Genomic DNA, 20,378 nt, shown 5'->3' with positions numbered 1-20,378 from the left:
TACCAACTACAAGGGTTGTGAGCTATTCCGTACATGTCTCATAAATGGAAACTGTGCTTGCTTTCCAAACTGACATGCATCACATACATGTCCAAAGTCATGATACTTGAACTTAGGTAGTCCAAGCACAATCTCCTTCTGCTGCATAGATTTCAGCTTTTATACATTCACATGGCCAATCCGCTTATGCCATATCTCAACATCCCGTATAGCACCATCACCATATGCAAACATGGCTACTTTCAATTCTGGAATTAACGCATCAAGAGTAAACATTCTGCCATCTCTTCCACCTCTAGCAATCAATTTACAGCCATTACCATATTCTTCAACAAAGCATCCATCTCTATTAAATCTCACCTGCAGATTTTGTTTTGCCATCTGTCCAACTGACAAAAGATTCTTGATTATTGTAGGTACATGTAGTACATCATGTAGGCTCTTTTTCTTGCCATCAGGCATCAACACAACGGAACAATTCCTGTGTACTGAATGTCATGTTGGGTGTCATCCCCAGTACACACATAACCATGTGAACCTGCAACCATCTCATCAAACCATTCTCCACCATGGGGTATCATATGATTTGAAGCCCTTGAATCAACGTACCATCTCTCATCTCTATTCTTCCTAGATGCATTCTTAGACACATGTTGCATGGCAAACAATTTGTCAACCTACTCATCATGAGCACCGCTAGAAGATGCATAGTGCCCATAATATTTGCCCTTTGCCTTCATATATTCATGCTTCTTGTAAAAATCCTTTGCAATGTGTTCATATCTACCACAGTAATGACAGTCCTTATCTCTGTTTGACTGATCATTCAACTGCCATGAACTAGATCCACCACCTCTACTATGGGGTGATCTCCTCCTACCTCTAAAGCCACCAAATCCACATTGGCCTTATGTATTTGTGCCACGCCAAGCATTCTATTGATGCTGTCCATAAGTGTTTCGAGTGTCTTCTCAACCTCGAAAAGAGCCATGGCCTCTTCCGCCTCTACTATGCTAGCTAGAGTAAAGAACAGTATCTCTGCTTTGAGACGTACTAGAACTTGTATTCAGCCCAAGCTTAACTTCCTCATGCAGCAGCAAAGGAATCAGCTCATCCCAATCAGGGGATTCATCTCTCACAGAAATAGACGTATCAAATGCTTTATACTCTTTGCCAAGTTCATCCAATGTCACTACAATCATATCATCCTCAAACACTGAAGATCCAATGGTGGCAAGCTGATCCACTATGTTTTTTATCTCTATAGTGCACGCCTAAATGCTTTTGTCATTCCTACACATGTTATTGAGTTGTTGCTTTAGCTGAATCTTTCTTGCATGTGTTATATTTCCATAATTCTTCTTGAGTATGTCCCATGCATCCTTTGGGGAACTGCATCCAGTAATCTATATAACCATAGCATCTAATATACATAAGGAAAGCCAATGTAACACCTTGCATGCTCTCTCAGTCCATAGCTTATGAGCCCTTTTCTGATCATTTTTTGGATTCCTTTCATGTATTTTAGGCTCAACCTCATAACCTCTGCCAACCAAAGATTCTTCATACGAAACTTGCATAAAGCAAAAAAAAAAAATGTCCAGCTTTTCGCCCACAATTTGAGTGATATTGTCAGTGCCTTGATCATTTGCCATAGTTGTAGCTTAGGTATTCAGTGATGTATACAACGTGTAAGTATTTGACTCACTTTCCTACAGTTTAGGACTAATTTCCTGCAATTCAAGGCAGTTTCCTGCAATTTAGGACAGCTTTCTTGACAACATGCTTGCTATAAATGAAAAAACACAATCAACTAAGCATAAACCAAGCTCAAATTAGTTCAAAACATTCTATGGTAGTGGCAAAACATCCCAGCAACAAACTATGTCCATACAAGTATCAATGTGTGTACTGTATGCAAGTAGCAATACCAAATATAGCCATCCCATTGCTATAATTAGTAGTACTTTCTCTATTAAAACAAGAGTATTCAGACCTCAAAACAGCCCCAAAACATCTCATTCAGTTGCCACTCTATGCAGGAGTTGATACACGTCCAACCGGTCAGAATATATTGCATGTATGTCAAGTAAAGATTATAGGTATCCTTCCTACAGAGAATAACTACTCAATACCCTGGTATAACCAATAACAAATCAGTTCAAACTTTGGATTTTTAGAACTCACAATATCCCAAAAAACATCTACCACTCAAGTGGTATGATCCAAGCATTTGTAAGTAGCAAATAAGCATCAAATATACTTCAACCCTGTAGGTATACTGTTTCTAAATTCAGGACAACAACCAATTCACAGTTTCCAGCCTGCAAATAAGATCCAAAAATGAGCATTTAACACTCCAATATCATGCTCAAATGCATGATAATAAGGGCATATACATTGTTAGGATGAAAGCCATCAGTGCCCTGGTATCACATGTTGTTTACTGGAGTAAACAGCCAATATGTATAGGTTTGTGTTGAATATCTCAAAATTTGTGAGGAATTTGAAAAAACTTTCTTCTGCAAAGTTGTACATCACGTTGAAACGGTTAGGAGCAGGATGTTGTTTCTCCAAAAACCATTTCTATAGCAAGATATAACTTCTGCAAAAAACACGGGCTGTAGGCATAGTCTCCTTTGATGATGTTTTCTTCAGATCTAATGTCTTGATGTCAAATGGCCACGGCCAAACCTTCAAGCTTCAGGCATCAAGATCTGATACCATGTTGGAAGAGAGGGGGAGAGACAGAGTGGAGCGGAAGATGAGCCCTAGCTCATTGTTGTTCTTCTTCCATCATACTAACTGAAAGAGACTTACACACATATGTATGACTAACCAAGACTAAATGTGGTTAAGTCACTGACTACACCGACTTATTGAATGCCATACACGTGTACAGTTATATCCAGGTAATGCCAATCACACACATAAAGATAGACTGACTAAAGAGTAACGGGAGCTTGATATTCTAACACCCTGTAGCTATACTATTTCCAAATTGAGGACAGCAACCAGTTCATTGTTTCCACCCTACAAATAAGCTCCAAAACTTAGCATTTAACACTCTGTAACCATGCTCAAATGCATGAGAATAGGAGCATATACATTGTTAGGATAAAAGCTACCAGTGCCCTAGAACCACCTGTTGTTTACTACAGTAAACAGCCAGTCTACACAAGTCTATGCTAAATATATCAAAATCTGTGAAGAATTTGAAAAAAAAATCTACTACAAAGTTGTAGACCATGTCAGAACGGTCAAGAGTCACGGACCGTTTCTCCAAAATCCATTTCTGTAGCAAGTTATGTCCTTTGTACAAAAATGGGTTATAGGCACAGTCTCCTTTGATGACATTTTTTTAAATCTAATGTCTTTGATGTCAAATGGCCACTCACAGGTGCTCAATAAGCCTTATGAAGCTCCCAAACAAGCCACAGCAAGGTCTTGCACCAGCACAAAGCATAAACCCTGATGCATACCTTGATAGGAACAATGGTAGCCTTTCTTCTTGAATAGAGACTCTTATCTTCAAGCTCCAGATCCACACTCCTTCAATGCCATGCTCCAGAGAGCCCATTCATGTTCACTCTGATACCATCATCAAGATTCAGAAGGAGAGAGAGAGAGACAAAGACATGGAGTTGTAACAGAGAGTCATGAACTCCCATTGTTCTCTTCTTCTCATTATTCCATAATGCTTACTTAAGTCTAGACACACCTAACTAAAAACACACTAGCTGTGGCTTTTGCTTGGCAGAAGAAGATTTGGGTTTCCCTAATGGCCTAAGACCCCATAGCAAGGAAGTGGGTTTCCTAGATTTTCTTAATCCCTAGGCATAAACTTAAAGAGATTTGGGTTTGCGTGAAGCCACCCAACTTGCTCTTGGGGTATTAGATTATTGAGAGTGGTGAGGACTAGTTTATGGTCAGAGAGGACTACTGAGTGGAACATATTTTTTGGCACAATTTCCAAAGACGTTGAGGAGTCCAGCTGAGATCAGGTCTTACTTTCCACAAATAGGGTGCTTTTTGGTTGTTTGACCAAGTGAGCCGCAACTGTGGGTTTACATCCATGAGACCATGGAAGTCTTTGGTACTTTCCTAGGCCCCTTTTTCTTTCCCTCCTATAATGGTGCCTAAGCCCTCATATCTATTTATTAGGGATTCTACCATGTCAAAATCCCCTGTGATGATTACGAGGCAAGTGATGGTCTTAAGCAAGTCCCAAATTCTTGCTCTTGCAAGGAGTAAGGCCCCATGGCATACACAAAAACTATGGCAATTTCTTCATCTGCTATCAAATGGAATGCTATCCAACTGTGCTCAAGGTCTTTTGAGATCCTTTTAACTAGGGGTTTGAGCTTAGTTTAGTAGCCTAGAACTAATCCCCCACTCCCATTAATCACTAGACCCCTGTAAAAATTGCTCATCGTATTCAAGTGGACCAAGGAATGCCAACGCGTATACGAGGAACTAAAGAAGGCTCTCACAACCACACCAATCCTACGAGCCCCAGATTGGAACATAACATTCCATGTGCACATTGATGCCTCGAAGTTCACTGTGGGAGGTGTTTTGTGCCAACCTTGTGAACATAATCTTGATTATCTTGTGAGATTTGCTAGCAAACAACTCAAGGATACGGAGATGAATTACTCCACAATGGAGAGGGAAGGCCTAGCCATGGTATTTGCTATAAAGAAGTTTCGTCATTATCTTTTGGCTACACCCTTTACCTTCTTTGTTAACCACGAGATTTGATTTATCTAATAAACAAACCTTGCGCTTAGGACGCATAGCTAGATGGTTACTTTTACTTCTACAATTTGACTTTTCTATGGTCGTACACAAGGGTAAGCAACATTACATGGCAAACCATATGTCTCGCATACCCACATGAGAGACTATTGAACAAGGCATCGTAGATGACTTGCTTGATGCAAACCTATTCATGCTGATCTAACACCGTATTGGGCAAATGACATAGTCCAAGTGCTAGAGCATGGATTGCATGAGAGGCCTATAGAGAAGGCTAAGCTAAAGTACCTTATCCTTAAGATTCAGCCCTATCAGTTAATTGCCGGCCAACTCTATAGACCAAGACAAGATGGGTTGTTGCGAAGATGCATGTGTGAGCACAAAATGCATGATGTTCTTGTTGTTGAAGCACATGGTGGAATTTATGCACGACACTCAGCAAAGACACTACAATTGCAAGGTGTTGCAATTTGAGTTGTGGTGGCCTACCTTATTCTGCGATGCTGCTAAGTTCGTGAAGCATTGTGACAAATGTCAAAGAACCAAAGCACCCATCCGTAAAGACAAGATGGAATTCACCCCAATAATAGCACGACAGCCTTTGAAATGTGGGGGATCAACTTTATTAGGCCAATCAATCCCACAGCGCAATACTCACACTGGCAAAGTACATCATTGTAGCAACAGATTATCTCACGAAATGGGCCAAAGCTCAAGCCACTAGGAAGAATGATGCTAGAACCACGGCTAAGTTCCTTTGGAAGCAAGTGATCTCACGATTTGGCTACCCCATCAAGATAGTTAGTGATCAAGGCACGCACTCTGTTAATTAATTGATTGCCCATTTACTATCCACATTCTTGATCATCCATAGAAAATCATCACTATACTACCCTCAAGCTAACGGTCAAGTGGAATCCATGCATAAGATCCTAGTGAACATCCTCACTAAGGTAGTCTCTGCCTCGCACAATGGCTGGGACAATAAACTCATGGCAACACTATGGACCTACAATATAGCCTAAAAGACGGCCATAAGGCAAACACCATTCAAGCTTACCTATGGGACCGAAGCGATCCTACCAATGGAGTTTTTCATTCCAAGTTTGAGAGTGGAAATACAAGAGAGATGGGATGGAAAGGAGGCATGAACGGAATGCTTGGTAGAGCTAGAATGCCTTTGTGATACTTGACTCCTAGCTACCCATGTTCTAATCTGCGAAAAGGCAAGATGCAAGAGTTGGTTTGACAAACATGTCAAACAACGTGACTTTGAGCAAGGTGACCTAGTGCGGTTGTACTTTGTAAATGTCCATAAGCAAAAGATGAAGTTCAGAGGATTTGGGCCTTTCAAAGTTTGTAACATTAGCCGAACTAGCAATGTAGACCTCAAGACCCTAAAGGGAGAGAGCATAGGCTTCTTCAATGGTAGTCGCCTCAAAAAGAACTACCAAAACCCCACTACACAAGCCTCCAATGCCGAAACCACTTATTAGAGTAGCCACCATCACCAACATAAAGGATGAGGATGAGGAAGCAATAGCACCTACCTATCTATGCATATCAGTGACTACCCAGAAGACATACACCTTTGACATACTTATTGACGAGGGAGATGACTTTAATATCCTTACACACTATCATTGGACCCTCATTGATCAGTCCCAACTGCAACCTACTAATGCTAAACTCAACCTGTTTGGAGGACAGTCCTACTCACTGTTGGAAAAGTGCAAAATAGCGATCTCTATCAAGATTGCAAGCCTACTTGTGATCTTCTATGTGTTGCCTAACACTAAGGCCACCGGCAAGGAATCACTTCTAGGACGTGCATTCAAGAAACAAGCACACTGCAATTTTGACTACTATGACTCGCAACGTATTCACCTCGACATTGGCAATGTTCGGATAATGACTGCTTTCAACAAGGGTAGTGCAACTCCATCAAATCCTACAATGCTACCAATAGTAGACAAACCTAGTACAAGGTCTAAGGAGGGGGGTTGTGACTTGTCCCACCCTACCAAGTCAAACTGGCTACAACCCAAAGGAGACACACCCAAGACCACTGAGCAACAGCTCACATTGGGTGCTCAAAAAACAACCACAACTACCTAGAATCCAAGCCGCGCAAACCCATTACCACATAGCCTCGCCCCCTAGGGCTAGAGATGAAGGTGGCGCTATAGAAGCAAACGAATGGTCAAGCTATGATGGGTGCCCAAAGACCTATTGCACACTCAAGCCTACTACAAAGGCAACAATTGGATTTGTTTTGCCCAAGACTACGAGCGGCATGCATGCCCCTCAATCTAGGCCCTCCAGCCCATCTTCACAAAACTGTAAGCTGGCCAAGAACAAGAAACCAATTGACTCAAAAAGCACTAAACCCATCGAACCTCAACAACTCTATTGACCAAAACCACAACCAGATGCCCCTAGACAACTCAATTTGACACTCCCTATGTCCCAACTCGACAAGCAAAAAGTAGCACATCACCTGAGCCCCAAGACCAACCCATCACATAAGTGGCCGCTAAACACTCTACTGACCAATCCATGAAGCAGGCATCAGTTCCTAAGTTATCCAGCCCACCAACCAAATCCCAACCTTCCGTAGGTCTCAAACCCTCCTACGAGCATAGATCTATCCTTGGCCTTGGACTTAGCACGAATATGGGGGATGAATTAGTCACCTGCATTCGATGATTGGATGCCACCTTCACCATGCTAGGTAGGAGCTGTGAACATCTAGACTTAGGCCTCCTAAGTAAGCCGTTAGCAGTAGATGTACACTCCTTACTGTGTGCCTAGGAGGAATTGGACTTCGTGTTTGTCACGATTCCCATGGTAGCCATGGAATTGATCGCCAACGAGATCTCTTGAGAGCAAGCTCGCAAACAACAGTTGATCACATCTTATAGCATGGAAAAGTCTCTACAACATGCCAGGAGCTAAAAGAGCTGAAAAAGCTAGCTGACTCTAACTCTTCTTTTATGAGTAAATGGTACACTCTTCATCTCCAATGGAAACATGAGGGCTGTCAAATTATGACCAATGCCAAGCATAGATGTGCAATCAAATCCTCTAAGTACGATCCAACCTATATGGCTCCTACCTCGTTTCAGAGTATTAGCCATCAATCGCAATCGACCACCATTAAAGCAACATGTTATGGCCCACCCCTGGTTCGTCGATCAAATCCCTGATCGAGGAAGAACTGTGTTAAAGATGTGAGATCTAGAGCATGGCAAACTGCGGAAGTTATGGAGGATGGAAGATGAAGAGAGAACTCATGATGACATTGACAAAGAAGACAACTGTTATTACACAAGTGAATTAGGTTCCAAGATTGAGACTTGGACTCATAAAGACATTCTTGTGTAGTACTGACAATAACACAGACACTTGATAGAAAGAGACAAGCACTATTGCATTATCATCATATGAAAGTGATAGTTCAAGTACATCATTATATAGGATTGCTTGGTAGCACACTACATCCACTGTGCCTATGGGATCTTTCTCTCTTTCTAGAATGAACTGCATCTCCCTAGCCTAGTTGTTCCATACAAAGGGGCATACATAGGGTGTGATTGGCAGATTCTCAACACCCCTCCTCAATCAGACCTGAAAGTATAAAATGTATAGAGGCTTTAGTGAGAGCAAGACCTGCAAAGTGTGGGCATACCACAAACATGGCAAAACACCAAAGGCTGTCGCAGAAAAGGCTAAGTGTGGGTACCATAAACATGGTGGACATGCAAAGGCTGTAACAGGGGCCTCACAAAGTGTACAGAGGCTGTAGTACAAGGCTACATGAGGAGTTTTTACAAGCTTATGAGAGGAACATTAAGGCAGGTACAATGCTTTTAAAACAGAAAATGAGAGACAAGGATAGGCCCTTGTGGTCTTTTTCAGCATCTGCTATTTCTTTGTCAGCATGGAAAATCTTCTTGTCTTTCTTCTCTTCTTCATGATCTTCTTGGTCTGCTCCTTTATTGACTTTGCTTCCAGCATTTTTGAGTTTGCTCTTCCAGTTGTCCCCCTCAAGCAAAGTGGTATACATGTCTTCAAAATATTCAAATGGATTTATTGATTTCTCTTTGGTGTAGACAGCTCCATTTCCTTCTGCAGGTAGAGTAAGAACATCTTCTATGTCATGTAAATAAGCAACACAAGTCATGTTACTCTTCATGAAGTGTATCCACATAGAAATTTTCTTGATTGTCATTGATATGACCAAGAATCAGCTTCAAATCTAAGATAAATCAATAAGAGTGTTGTACTTAAGTGTATCAAAGGATACAAGAAGAATAGTGTCAAATAACACTTGATAAATATCAATAGATATTGTTCTTGATGAGCTTGATGTTGATGCTTGAGATGCTTGATTTCTTCAACTCTTTCAAATCTTCTAAGCACAAATATCCCCTCCTTGATGTAATTTGATGAGCAATCCTTGTTAGAATCTTCAGTGTTCAGCCATATCTAAGTGGCAAAGGATCCTTGAGCCAAAAAATGAAGTAGAGATGAAGTTTTGATGTTGTGGCTATGGTGGCTTGGTCTTCAATTCTTCCAAATGTTCAAGATCTCCCCTCCTTGATGATTTGATGGAAAATTTGATCAGATCAAAGTGGCAAGGGCTTTGATGACTCCAAAGAAGTGAGAAATTCAAGTGAAATGAAAGCTTAAAGTAGAAAAACTATGGCTTCCACAGTAGGGTTCTGAACCTGACTGGTTTTTTCAACGTAGCAGCGCGCAAAAGCAGGCATTTGACAATCCCTCTAAGTGGAAGAAGGTTTAGATATGGCTCTTCAAAAGCCCTATGGTCGCAGGACTGTTCGCGGCTGGTGCTGATCACACAGAGTGTACGACCAGTAATTTGCACAGTTCTGAACAGCGAACAGGAAAATAGGCAATGCCAGGGCAGGGAGCGTGTAATGTCGATCTGTATTGTGATGCAATGATGCGCCCTGAGCAAAGGAAGAAACCCCCAGAAGTAAACATCGGCTATCTCCGCCTGGATGAGGAGATTAAGAAGCTCCAAGTGAGCTGGGTCCTGTTGGCTATGGAGGACACCCAAAGCAAAAGTTGAGAAGCTTGACAATGCTGAGCTCCAAGGTGTGCAATGCTTAGGTGTGAGGTGCCAAGGAGGAACGCCTTGAGTTGGGGAAGATTCCCCTAGAAGGAATCGTGAAGAGATATGGTCTCTATGAGGAGGTATGAGTGCTCAAAGCAGGGTATGTGCTGTGTAGCTATGGCTGCCAAGTAGAGCAGTGAGAAGAAAGAGTAGGAGATGAGGTCCTAGACTTGGCCTGAGCTGGACTGAGCTCAAAAACTGAGCTAGATGAGAGTGAACTGGAGCTGGAGGAGCAGTGCCATGCCCGTCTAGGCTTTGATACCATGTTAAAGATGCGAGATCTAGAGCATGGCAAACTGTGGAAGCTATGGAGGATGGAAGATGAAGAGAGAACTCATGATGACATTGACAAAGAAGACAACTGTTATTACACAAGTGAATGAGGTTCCAAGATTGAGACTTGGACTCATAAAGACATTCTTGTGTAGTAATGACAATGACACAGACACTTGATAGAAAGAGACAATTACTATTGCATTATCATCGTATGAAAGTGATAGTTCAAGTACATCATTATATAGGATTGCTTGGTAGCACACTACATCCACTGTGCCTATGGGATCTGTCTCTCTTCCTAGAATGAACTGCATCTCCCTAGCCTAGCTATTCCATACAAAGGGGCATACATAGGGTGTGATTGGCAGATTCTCAACAAACTACACATCGCTATTAGGATGAACTCTAGTGACTTTCTAATTGATGTCTTGACCTACATTACACACACCGCATTAGACCTCATGACATGGACCATCACACCCACTTGGAATATAACCCAAACTTCTACAATTGGCTCATGACAAAGTAGAGCATAGCAAGTATGCGCTTAATGCCCTTAACCTTCGTCCTCCAATCCTAGGAAGAATTTTCATCACTCTCTTGAGGGGGAGGGGGTAAGGCTGAAAAGAAGACACAACTTGAACCTTAAACCGAATTCTAAAGCAAAAAGGATGGATAGAAGTCAATTTGTACTTGAGGAAAATTTTCATGAAATTTTTGTTTGGACTATGTGGACTACTTGAAGCAAAAATCTTCATTTTGTACTTGAGCATTTCACCTTTCCATAGCATATATTCATGATTCCCTTATCTTTTTGCAAGGAGTCATTTCAAGTGAACTAATAGTGAGATGTTGCATAATGACAGGAACCCAAGATGGCAAGGCACAACAAAGAAAGCAAGCTTTCATTCACGGAAGAAGAGCATGCTAGATACAACCTAACAACAGAAACAAGTGCCTTTAATCAAAAGTTTAAAAGCATCCAGAACTTAAAAGGCATGGCAATGGAAGAGCAAGTAGTAAAGCACATTGTTGATCAGTATAATCTTAGTAAATACATGGAGAAGGTCTACCAAGCCATTGACTACAGCAAGTGCATATAGTTCCTACAAACTTTTGATGCTAAAAGGAACCATGGCACCGTGATAGTGAGGAAAGGAGAAGAGACTCGCAGAGTAGAAGTTGAGTTGAGTCCCAAAATGGTGGAAAGAGCTCTAGAGCTACAATAAGCCCAAGAGGTGGCCCAAGAGAGATGTTTATGGCATGCTAGGGATGGTCAATGCTCAAGTATACATGAATGATGGAGTCATCTTAGTCGACATCCCCAACCCCAACAGCAGGCTACAGGCAAAGGCATTCCATACTCTATTATCTAATCAAAGGTACAATGCCTTGATGAGCAAGATTGGGAGCCTCGCGGCTAAGTCTCTAGATGAAATCAATTGGAATGTCTATGTGCATAAGACTATTTAGTCTTAAGCAAAAGGGGAAGGGAAGGAGAGCTCAGTCCCATCAAGCCAAGGAGAAAAAGGAAAAATCAAGTTGACCATTCCAAGAAAGAAGAAGAAAACCACAGCAAAAGGAGACAAAGAATTAGAAGCCGCACAACAGAAGTAGTTGAAAGAGCTAGAAGACGAATAGAAAAAGAAGCAAGAAGAAGAAGAGAAGCGACTAAGAAAGGTGAAAGAGGAGTCTAGAAGAGCGGGAGAGGAACGAAAAACGAAGTAAATAGAGAAGAGGAAAGGCTGAAAAGGGAAGATGATGAGCAATGCCCTAGCCTTGCGGTTGTCAATAGAGCAAGCCTCCTGCCCCAAAGAGTTGACAAAGAGAAGCCCATGTGATGAACTAGGCTCAACGCTGCAACAACAAAGGAAAGGCCCCCATATATCCACCATCGCCAACCCTGATTGCCATGCCTACCACCACCCAAGAAACCTCAAAAGTGGGAGTGGACCAAAGCAACGTGGTGACATGGATGTAGTACCTACTAAACTTGGTGAAGCAACTTGGCCTAGCGCCAAGTGGTGGAGCCCCAGTGATAGGAACAAAAAGGCCAATTCTTGTGTATGCAACACCTAAAAAAGACCCAAAGAAGTCCAAGGTCAAAGCATCGACAATGTCCATGCCATTAGCCACACCAGCACGAACCAACTACAAGAAATATGGAGGAGAAGGCCAAGGCCTAGGAAGAGAGGAATCTTGGCAGGGTCAGAGACCTAGCCAAACACCTTGCCCTAGCAAAGATTGGGAGAATCATGGTGGAAGCAAGGATCGAAGCAGTGGAGGCAAGGCTAGAAGTCCAACAACACGCCTTCCTGAACACAGTGCTTCATGTAACTCAAATTGGAGATCAAGAATCCATGGAAGGGCTAAAGAGGAAGCTGGAGATCTCAAGGAGATCCATAAGGTATGGGCTTCAAGAGCACACTTCTAAAATCAGCACTAGCCCAAGCTTGACGCAACAAAGGCAACTTCTGATACAAATAGGGCTCTCACCGAAAGAGTTAGAGCAGCTTGGAATTGGAGAGCAAGAGCATTCGAGAGTAGCCAACTATAGTAGTCCAAGCAGAACCACCAAGGGAAGAAGGGCCCAATTTTGAGAAACTTGGTGACACTGAGGCATAGCCTGATGAACAAAGCCAGCCCCCACCTCCATCAATAGAAGCAAAACACCAAGATGAAGATGATCCTACCACCGCAGAAAGAATGATCGAGGCCAAAAGGAAGTGCAAGGAGTTGGCTGAATTCACAAGGAAGAATTTTAATGCCAGACCACAAGAAGTGCCCAATGTCCCAATTCTACAAACTAAGAAACAACTACCTATCAATTGGGCATGGGAACTTAACCATTGGGAGCAGTGGGAGAATGGGTGTAGGCCATTTGAATTTGAATTCTTCTACCCTTATGCGTTGAATCGAGTGCTGCCTCCACAAGTTGTTGAAGGAGCCATCCAGCTCTCAAAGAGGCTAGGGAAGTGGTGGCTAAATAAGAGGATTAAAAAGCCCACATATATAGAAGAGAGCATGAAAAATACTAGGATGATAAGGTCATGGAAGAGCCAAGAAAAGTCAAAGGCTACAAATCCCAACCTAAATGGTGCCAAAAGATTTGGGATAATAATTTTGAGGCATGGATGGCTTTTTGTGTAACACACTAGCATACAAAAGAGACGACCCCACCTACATGGTATACCCAACGCACCACGGTGTGAATTTTGACTAGGAAGAGCATGGCAGGTATGACTTCCCTTTGATCCACAATGCCGCCAACCCTGAAGAACACCTAGCCTTTAGGGCACAAGACCTCTAACCCTCCATCACTCACTTATTGGATGAGTTCATGGCATGTGCCGACCTCGCTTTTCTTACCACTTGTAATTACCTCCGCCTCTTGAGAATCCTACTAAAAAAAACATGTAGCCCAAGAAGAACGCCCGCCACCCCTCTATTTTGATATCAATGCAGGGATAGACAGCTGTGCGATGACCTACCTGATGTTAAGGGCCACCCTCTTGCCATCTTTCTGCATGAGCCTTTTCAAAGATATAAGTGACAATAGGTTCTCAAAGTGTAATCATCATTTCCTCTCTACTAACCCTCTCAATGTAAGAATTAACCAAAAGGGCTACATGCAAAGCCATGCATTCCTTAGCAATGCTATCTCTTAGACCCCCTCAAAATGTAGCTACTAAAGAGCATCAAGATGATGTCTAGTGCGATCCCTCCCTATGTATCTCAAAAAGAAAAAACTAACAAACAAACAAATAAAGAAAAGACCCACATGAAGCAAAAGGAAAGGAACAAAGAGCTTCTCATGTAACATCAAAGTGCCACAAATACTACACCTAGGGGTTCTCAAGTTAGGTACATCCGGCGGCCTTGATCGACCGACTTCATGCCTAAGCCCCTAACCCTCCTTGTCCCCCCACTTCACAATTAGGGCACATCAAGGGCAAGATGGACCTAGGGAGTTTGGGCAGACCTATCCCCCTAACTCACACCCACAGCACCTCCCCTTGTACACAAACAGGGTCCTCAAGTGTGGGACAATACCACAGGCTCCCATGAGGTTCAACCCAACTCCCAATTTCACTAGCACGGACACCCCACACTGTACGGCGAGGTAGGAACACCCCCTAGGTAGTGCACTTCCTTTTCTTTTTTAGGTACGTTTGACAATCCATGACCAACCATCGACTTCGAAGGCCCCTGCCACCCACTCAATCTACTCTTGGCCTCCACAACCTCACATCCATCTTGTAACGCTTTTTCCTCACTTCCAATCTCCACGAAGCCCCATCATCGACCCACATGTCAACCCTTCAACCACTCGAACCCTCATCAATAAGTGCTAGCAAGTGCCACAGGACTAGCACTCGGCTAGGAGGGGGGTAATATTAACCCTAGCGGAAAGAAAGCAAAAAGAAAATTAAAAAGATATAGGGCAAAGCAGAAAAAGCCGGCTTGACTGAAGAAATAGGAGGAAAAATGCCAAAAGCACAAGGACAACCTTAAAATTTTAGGGCACGTGCAAAAGAGAGAATACATATTTTAAATGCAAAGGCACACCCTAATTTTTTGTAAGAGAGCGTCAGGCTCCCTCCTCTATGCAATTTGTAAATATAGATAGGCATGGGTGAAGGCACAATGTAAATAGTAAGAGAATAGAAAAAGAGGACCTATGCTAAAATGGCCCATCATGTAAAAAAAGAGATGGGTACCCAAAGGAGATTAGGACTTGTATAAAAGGCAAAAAGTAAATGAAGAAGCTCCTTCTTGTAGGTGGCTCAAACTAGCTCTCCTCTTCTTCCTCCTCTTCTTGGTCTTACTTGTGCTTGTGCTTGAGAGAGGGAGTATGAGGGAGTGAGAGTGAGGGACTATGGTGGAGAAGCTCTCCATCTTCTCCTCTCTTCTTCTTCTCTTCTCTTGTGCACGACAATGGAATTTGGAGCTTGGAGCTTGAGGATCAGGCTTGCTTGAGCTTGCACCTTGATGTGGAGCTACCAGAGAGGTTATGGGAGGAGGCAACTCGACCAAGCATAAAGATAAGCTCACTACACTCGCATGGATATGAGAGCGTACACAACTATGTGAGAGGTAGCCATTGCACTTGGCTTGAAACGCTTGAAACAATAAGCGGTCCTCATTTGACTCAAACTAAGGCTCATAGGCAGGAGATGACGAGGCATGAAACATGATTGCTAACACATGTGGCTACCAAAAGCCAAAAATAGAGTGATTTTATTATCACATCGCATAAGTGAAAAAATGCACCCACTAATTATGAGTGGGCAATGTGAACAAAATCAAGTAGACCAATGCAAATGCAATCTAATCTCCACCTAATGTACCTAAATTAAAGAAGGTAGTGATCCGGGTTTTTTACAACCCGGATTACTACCACAAAATTTGGCCAAAATCCCTATCAAGACCTTACCATATCACTTTGGGTTTACTCTTCAAGCACTAGGTATGCTACATTGCTTCTCGATTATGATAACTCTAGCAAATGGGGGGAACAAGTTCTTAGGAGGCATGTCAATGTAAAGGGTAAAAGGGATGGTTATCTTAGTGAAGATGGAAATGGATTACACCTAGGAGTTGAGTGAGTGCATAGATTTTTCAAAGGACTAGCCTCCAACTACACATGGATTCTGCCTGCATCACTAAGATTTGGAATCTATTACCATCATTAGAGGACACCTCATCCTAGCACACAAGTCAATATCCACATCATAGTGTCATTTGGATCTTACACAAAAGCTTACAAGCATAGACCCCTTCTGTCACATGCTTATATGTATTTATATATATATGGGGGACTAAAGTCAAAGCAGCTTTTTGAAGCTATTTTTTATAATCTCAATAACTCCAAAGGAAAAGCGAATTTCAAGAAAACTCTCGCGTAACCCGATCGGTTTCGACCTGGTCTACAAAGTTGCAGAAGAAACTTTTTTCAAATTCTTCACAGATTTGAAGTTATGAAGGCACAGACTGCTGGCTACATGCAATTTGCTTCTCTCTTTCACCACACCAACTTTCCATTGTATCCTTCTTGTAAATACATTATAATAATGTGCTTTGGGCACCCACCTCTTGTAATCTAGCTCCATTTCTTTATTTTGTCTACCACCACCCTTGGCTTCTTGCATGATAACCAAGGTGGAGACTTGTTCCATCCACTATTCTCCATATTTTCAAAGATGCCATACATCATCTAGGATTATGTTAATCAAGAAGATTAGCTTAATCTAATTCCTCATGGAGGCTATATAAAGAGCCCATGAAAAATGGAGTGGGAGAGGACAATGATAAGCACATAAGAGCACTCTAGAATACCCTCATCTCTTTGAGGTAAGCTATGAGTAATTTCTTTTATTATGTAGCATAATGGCAAGCTTCCTCTACCTCTTCTCCTCTTGTCTCCCTCTCTTCTCATCTTCTCATTCCATAAATACATCATGAAAAGCTTTCTTTACTTCTTCTCCTCTTGTCTCCCTTCCCTCTCATCTCTCTCTCTCATATTCTAATAGGGTGTCTAGTACATATAGTCTCTTTTGTAAATTTGTGTCTTGGTTCTTTTGATTCTCTTTGAGAAAAGGGATGTCCTAGCCCATCCTCCCTTTGGCTAGTGGTGTCCTCTCTTTAGTTCTCTTAGTAAGGATTGGAGGTTGGATGGGTAAGAGGCAACCCGTTCATCATTTCAGCCTTCAGTAGAAACCACTTCCCAAACTCCTCTCTTTAACCAGGGAAACTAGAAAGTTGTCACTATGACGCTAGAAAAAAAGCTCCAAGGTGGGGGAGGCCACATTGGTCACCTTACCTTGGTTTAAAGGCTCCATGTTGGCTAGTGTGATTGAATCTTCCACAAGTTGGATCTTCTTATCCTAACAATCTCAATTGAGAAGCGCCTTCTTACTATAAACCCAATAGTGGTTCTTCTTCTTCTTCTTTCCTTCTTTTACTATGATGGCATTAGTGGTGGAGATCCCCTTCGACTTCCCTCGGACTTGCATTGATAACTTTTCAGCAATTAATAAAGTGCCAACTTTTTGAAAGATATTGAATCCTTACTACAATGAACTACTTTTGTCAATGCATTAGACTCGTCTGCAACCTTACTCTAAAAGCAAGGAATAAGCTAACTCTTTCTCATACATACGCCAATAGTCAAGCATTGATCCAAGAGAACCTTTACCATCATAAGAAGGTTTGGACCAATTATTCATGCATATAAGGTCTAATAAAATGTTTGCAAATATTAAACAATGGGAGTTGCTTCGAAAGTAAGGCTCATGAGCAAGGTAGCAAAAGCCTTGTTATCCCTCTCCTCTAACTCTTCAAGTGACTCAAAAATTTCCTAGCATCAGTTCTTTATCATTTGTTTTAAGCATTCTCACTTAGGTTCTACACGTGAAACCTTCTTGTATGTACACAAGCCATAACTTTATTATTAGCTTCCAAAGAGAATAGGCAATGCCATCAAGCATATCTTTAGGATTTTGAGATAGAGGAGCCATCGTGGAGACGGAACACAAATCATTCGAAAGGGGGGAAGAAACCATTGATCTACACAAAATAACAACCCCAAATCTCATACAAATAGAGGATACCTCAATGCAATGTTTCAACATAGGCCCATCATATAAAGCAATAACCATAAATTGTTGCATGTATCCCAACTAAAAGAAGTCTTAAGTAAATGGTTAGCTTACAATGGTTTGCCATTAATCTTCTTCAGTCTTACTTGTTTGCCATTAATCTTCTTCGGTCTTACTCTACCTCACATATTTACTTGAGGAGCCAATAATTCACAACTCAAACCATTGAAAAAGCAAATATTACCCACTATCAATACTTAATAACTTAGAAAATCTAAAAAAGAGGCTTCATTTAACTTGTTATCAAAATGAACAATGAGAAGTTTCAAACTTTTTTAAAAGCAAAAGCTTTAAAATGCACATATCGACCCACAAATTCAAGAAACTAACCCTAAAATCTCTGTGTGAGAGGCTTAGTAATGTAACAATCATGTTTTCTTTGTTTCAAAACACTCCGTGCAAAACCCCTCTTAACGATTCATCAAACATGCCAAAAGCAAGGGTCACACATTACCAACCAACCTAATGATCCATACACAAATTCTCTCTTAGGTATAAGGTGCACCTTTCGACTCAATAGGGAAATCACACAAGCAACCCAAAATCTTTAAGTGTGCCCAAATATCCATGGTTAATAATTTGGCTAAGCATTATCATAAAACAGATTACACAATGCCTATCCAAAAACCAAACCACCTTCAAGCTCAATACAAGTTTTTTAGATAAGATCTATCATGTGGCATCACAACCCCATCTATCAAAGCCCCTCAAATAAAGCATCTCCCGAGCTTTTGAAATAATTGAAGCAATTTGTCCACTACTTAGCTTTAGTATCCCTACATGGCCATATCTTCTTCACTTTCTCAATACCCAACTATTACCATCCACCATTTTGTGATACACTACACATGTAAAGTAAGCTCTTCATTAGCTCAGAGACCAAAATAGAGTGCACTTTTGCTTACATTTTCCAAATTCAAGGCATGCCACCATAATGCCTGAATTCATGCCATCATAATGCTTGAATTCAAGTATTGACATGTAGCAAACCAACCTTCTCACGAAAAGACCTAAGAATATTAACCACAAGAAGTTGCTCTACACAAAAGGCTCACCATTGAGTAAAGTTGTCAAATAGAAAACGTTCAATAAAGCTACCTCATTTCTGTGACTAAGCATAGTTACATGCTATTAAGAGACCTAGATGTGACTTGAATAGTTTTGTTATTTATACCATAGCATGAATCAAAAAGGTTGCACCAACTCATTCAAAGACTTTTGTGCCCAAGTCATCAAAGGGAAAAAGAAATAAGCTCATGTGGGGCAAACATGCAAAGGCCAAACCTAAGATTTCAAATAGATGAATCTATTGCAAATGCACGAGGACATCCCATCTAATGACCTCATGACAAGAAATCACAATGTCATGCCAAATCCAAAGCATTCAAGTCCATATAAGGATAATAGACTTTTCAACATTCACATAAAGAAATGCCCCAATGCAAACAATACACATATTATCATTATCTTGCATGCATTTTGAATGACTTCGTCATTGAAGAAAATGAACAAATCATCTATCAAAGACTAATCATGTAGCTTAGTCAAACCAATGAGCTTACAACCTACTACAAGGCTATCCAATAAAGAGGGCATCAAAACAATAAAGGGCTAGGAGGCCATCTCTAAGGGAGACGATTTCTTCATACATTCTAAGAGTACACTCCATACAAAGCCTTTAGCATGATTATTTCACAATTGCTCTCATCTTTGTTTTTTGGTGTAATCTAAAGCCTACCCTTGTGATAAACTACTTATTATATTCACCCACCAACTTGAGTTCAAATCTCCATTTTTTCTATGCATATACTATTTGACCGCACGAAATGTAGGAGCAAAACCAAAAACCCAGTTACCACACATTCAACTTAACCAACAAAGCCACATTTGTTTTGCTTCTCTCTCTCTCTCTCTCTCTCTCTCTCTCTCTCTCTCTCTCTCTACGCATGCAAATGCATGTGCATGCTGACTCATGCATGCACACACAATTATAGCCATCCTTCCTTCATCCACCACAATTGTAACCTCTTTTCCATCCAATAGCATAATCACAACCACTCTCTTTTCCATCCAACAATATAATCAGAACCTCTCTACTTTCATTTGATGCAATGCATAGTATCCATTACAATCTCTCTAATCAATTACTTTAGTATGCATCGTGATACATTGAATGAATCAAGTGATTGGTAAAGAAAGTCCAACAAATAAACATGCTTCCCGTGAAACCATTACCTCTTCTTCTACAAGGCCTAATCAACATAATCATCAAATGCTTGAATCTCATATTCACAGTGGGTGGTATTCTTGGTTAGAGTTTTAAGAGGTATTATGCAACAATCAACTATACCGCAGTACAAATTATTGTTAACTCAAAATGGCCTTTTTGGAGACGTTCGTATATCATTTTATTTCCTCTCTCTCTCTCTCTCTCTCTCTCTCTCTCTCTCTCTCTCTCTCTCTCTCTCTCTCGCCACGTGCACGTGTGCATGCACACAAGCACATGCATCCAACAAGGATTCATATTGTATTGCCTC

This window comes from Lygodium microphyllum, chromosome 11 (genome assembly GCF_053477565.2).
Source record: "Lygodium microphyllum isolate KBCC chromosome 11, Lygodium_microphyllum_v1.1.10, whole genome shotgun sequence".
In the NCBI taxonomy this organism is placed as follows: domain Eukaryota; kingdom Viridiplantae; phylum Streptophyta; class Polypodiopsida; order Schizaeales; family Lygodiaceae; genus Lygodium; species Lygodium microphyllum.
Note: the sequence above shows the minus strand (reverse complement) of the source record.